The 3,874-nt window shown below is 54.5% G+C and overlaps 1 protein-coding gene across 7 annotated transcripts in view; it reads right to left on the minus strand.

Moving 5' to 3' along the window:
- Window positions 1–3,874, minus strand: part of Fam178b (family with sequence similarity 178 member B) — an 87,124-nt gene that overhangs the window by 15,314 nt on the left and 67,936 nt on the right. The gene's annotated exons all lie outside the window — the stretch shown is intronic.

Below are 3,874 nucleotides of genomic sequence, written 5' to 3' on the forward strand. Positions count from 1 at the left end.
GAGGGAGGGAGGGAGGAAAAGTGAAGAAAAAGGTCTTTTAAGACTCAAGGGTTTTAATCTATTTCCTGAAGGACAAGAGGCAGAGCAAGGTCCCCATCACTGAGCAAGCTCTGCCCACCCAAGCTGCTCCTCCTTTGCCAGCCTGCACCGAACTTGTCACTGTGGCATTCTTGGTCCAGGATGTGGAGAGACTGTATCTGGTTCCAGAAGTCCATCACCAGGGCAATGCCCAAGTCGGCCTCTCCCCTGTCCCACCACACCGTTCCCTGCCTCAGGACTTCAGAGCCATTCAAACCCCAGTCACTCTGCCCATGGAGCACAAGACAGAAAAGGAATGGCCCCTGCTGTGACCACAGTGACATCTCCCATCCAGCAAAGTGACCAAAAACTCATTACCCTCCGATACCTGGGATTGATTTCCTCTGACTGTCTCAACTATGTCTTCAGCTGGGCCCCCTGTCCCGATGTGGGCCCCAAGAGCATCTGGAGAATGTGGCACTTAATCTACTCACTGCTCTGCCTTCCAATTAAGTGGGGGTTTTGGTGGTGCTGGGGATTGAACCCAAGGCTTGGTACATGCTAAGCAAGCTATCACGGAGCTACATCCCAGCCCTTTCTTTTTTTTTGCCTGGTACCAGGGATCGAACTCAGGACTTGGTTGCAAGGCAGGCGCAGTGCCACTGAGCTAAATCTCCAGCTCAACCCTTTCTATTTTTATTACTTTATGTATGTATGTATTGATACAAGGTCTTGCTAAATTGCTAAATTGCTTAGGCTGGGCTCAAATTTGTAATCTTCCTGCCTCAGCCTCCTAGAGTGCTGGCATTACAGGCATGTACCACCACACCTGGCCCCATTTAGTTTTTGAAGAAACTGCCCACCCTTTTGATAAGCTTACTGTCTCTAGGAGGGAATGTGGTCCACCTGCACCCCCTGGGGCTGCAACAGACCCTCCTCATGGCCACAGCCATGCACTAGGTGTGGACAGCCTGGCAGAGCCCCTGAGCTCACTGAGGTGTAGCTGGGCAGAAGCAGGTGGGGTCTGGGCCTGGCTCCTCAGGGATCCACACAGCCCTGAGGCGGGGAGGTTGCGGAGCACAGGGGCAGAGCCAGGGGCTCACAGAGGCACCCACTGTTTAGATCTAGCAGGTGTAGCATGGCCATGGGCAAGAGGCCAGAGCCCCTGGCCTGCTCCCTGCTTGGGTCCAGCCCTGCTACACACCTGGCTTACTGAGGTGACTCACCCGTGCCACCTGCTTGCCAACTTGGCCTGAAATATCTTCACAACCTGCAAGGGCAGCTGGGCTGGGGGCACCCAAGGTGAGGGCCAGGGTTTCCCTGCCCAGTGTCTGACTGCTTTGGAATGGGGCCAAGGGCAGGAGGAACGAGGCTGTGGGCAGGAGAGGCTGCCTTCAGGCTGCGGCATCTTGCGTAGCCTCTGTCTGGGGAGAGTTTCCAAAACAGTGCAGTCTGCTCACCCTCACAGCTGTGCAAGCTCCAGGAGCCTACACCCCACAGTGGCCCTCGGGGGCAGGCGGGTGGCCCCACCCAGCTGACTCTCCCTGCTTTGGGGCCCTGGGCGGGGCTGGCGGGGAGAGCACACGACAGTGGCCTGCTGGCTCACGCCTGTGTTTTTCCTCTCCATCCATGAAAACAGCCTGGCTGTGCTCACCTTAGCAAGCTTCAACCAGCCGGCTTTGACCTAACTGCTAATTTCCTTTTGTTTCCAGCTCGCTGGCCTCCTCCAAATCACTCTGTAGGATCTGGGCTTACACGGGACCTGTGGGTCCCTGTGGGGCTGAGACCAAACCAAACCCTCCAAGCCAGGTGGCCAAGGGGCCACCTCAGCAACCACAGCCTGACAGAGCAGATTCCTGGGGGTCAGAAGCAAATGATCACCCTAGACAGGCCTCCACTGGCCTGGCCAGGCAGAGACTCAGACCCCAGAGAGGCAGGTGCAGGTGCCTCTCCTGCCCACAGGCTGGTCATGTCCCATTTGCACAGGGGAGGCGGCCATTTCCTTAAGTCCATCAAGTGACCTGAGCCATGTCCTGCACTGCAGAGTTGCCCCATTCGGTTTTTTTGTTTTTTGTTTTTTTTTGAGATGGAGTCTCACTTTGTGGTCCAGGTTGGACTGGGACTCACAGAGATCTTCCTGTCTCAGCCTCTTGAGTGCTGGGATCACAGGTGAACTTCACCACAACCCAGCAAATTTTTATTTCTTATCTGCTCTCCTCCCTGGCTATGGTGGAAGCTGGCAGGGCCCAGCACCCTGCTTGGCAGCTGACAGGGACTTTGTAAGTATTTGTTAGGGAAATGCATGAACACACAGTGGGGTAGGGCTGAGGCTAGCCTTGTTCTACTACATGCCAACTTTTATCCTCCTTGTTTCAGCTGCTTGAGGCCCCTGTCGTCACAGTGGGAGAAAGGGTTTGTCACTGTGTTGCAAGAGGTGGCCTGGGGCTGAAACAAACTCTCGCTTTCCTCCCCAACCCTCTCCACCTATGTTCCCCTGCTAGGTTGAGGCAGCTCCTCAGCACCCACCGCCTTCCCCTCACACGCCCTGCATCCTACTGGCTGTCCTGGGTGCCACCAATGCTGACTGAATCACTCCATGACAAACTGCAAGAAGGTGAAATCTTCCTCCTCAAATCTGACAAGTCTAGGCTCCATTCAGCAGCCAGCACAATTTTGGAAAATTTTACAGAACAGATTCTGTTTCTCTTGTGCCCAAAGCTCTCTCACCTGTCTGACCTCTTGCTGTTCCACCCCAGCCCTATATACCAGCCACACCCACTGCTTTGTTTCCCTCCAACCTAAAAGGCTCTGTCTACCCCAGGGCCTTTGCTCTTGCTGTGGCTTCCACTCAGAGTACTCTCCCCAGCAGCACATCCTACCTCCTTCACATCTGCACTCAGAGGCCTCATCCTCTGTCCACCCTTATTTATGAAGCAACTCCTTTCCCATGCTTCCTCTCCCTCTATCTGGTTTTATTTTCCTCCAGAGTGCTTATTACTACCTTTTTGGTGCCTCTGCTTGTGCCTGGACTGAATTACCATGGGGAGGGGCTCTGTGTTCCAGCTCTGAGCAGTGTCCAGAGCCCTCTGAAGCTTGAGGCCAGAAAGGAGCATTTCCAGGAACGGCCCTGGTATCCAGCGGAACAACAGGAATTACTGGTTGGAGCCTGGCACTCTCCAGGAAATTGAAGCACTGGGGAGCTGCAGGACCCCTGCAGGAGTCCTGCCCCAGCTCAGCCTCAGCCCTTCCCATTCCTGCCCCAGGCACTGATTCTGACCCTCTTCCACTCTGCAGCCCCTGCCACTGTAGTCAGCAGATCTGGTCTATCAAGCACTTTCTCGCTTGTACTCGCAATGAGATGATGCCAGAGGAAGGCAGGGCCCTCCATCTCTCTGTGACCCAGTGGGAAGCTCCTTGCCCCAGAGGTTACTGAGACAGCCTAAGCATGGATCTGCAGGTGTGGAGGCTGAGGGCTGGACTCTAAACCTAGTTCTGCTGCTTCCCTGCTGTGAGGGCCTGGGAGGTTTTGCAGCCTTAGTTTCCCCATCTATAAAACATGAAAGGGAGCTAGGTGTGGTGCTGCACACCTGTAATCCTAGCACTAGGGAGGCTGAGGCAGGAGAATTGCTGTGACCTGGAGGCCAGTCTGGGTTACATAGTGAGTTCAAGGCCAGCCTGGAGTACATAGTGAGATCCTGTTTCTAAAAAATAAAACAAATAGAAAGTAACTAAGGCACTGATGAAGAGTTACAGTCTCATGGCCTTGGGCTACTGCAAGGGACAACACCAAGCACATCAGCCACTGCTGTACCAGGTAGGGAGTAACAGGAGGACAGGAAGAAATGGGGGGCTTGGC

This window comes from Fukomys damarensis, unplaced genomic scaffold, assembly GCF_012274545.1.
Source record: "Fukomys damarensis isolate Sample0158 unplaced genomic scaffold, DMR_v1.0_HiC HiC_scaffold_9, whole genome shotgun sequence".
Lineage (NCBI taxonomy): Eukaryota > Metazoa > Chordata > Mammalia > Rodentia > Bathyergidae > Fukomys > Fukomys damarensis.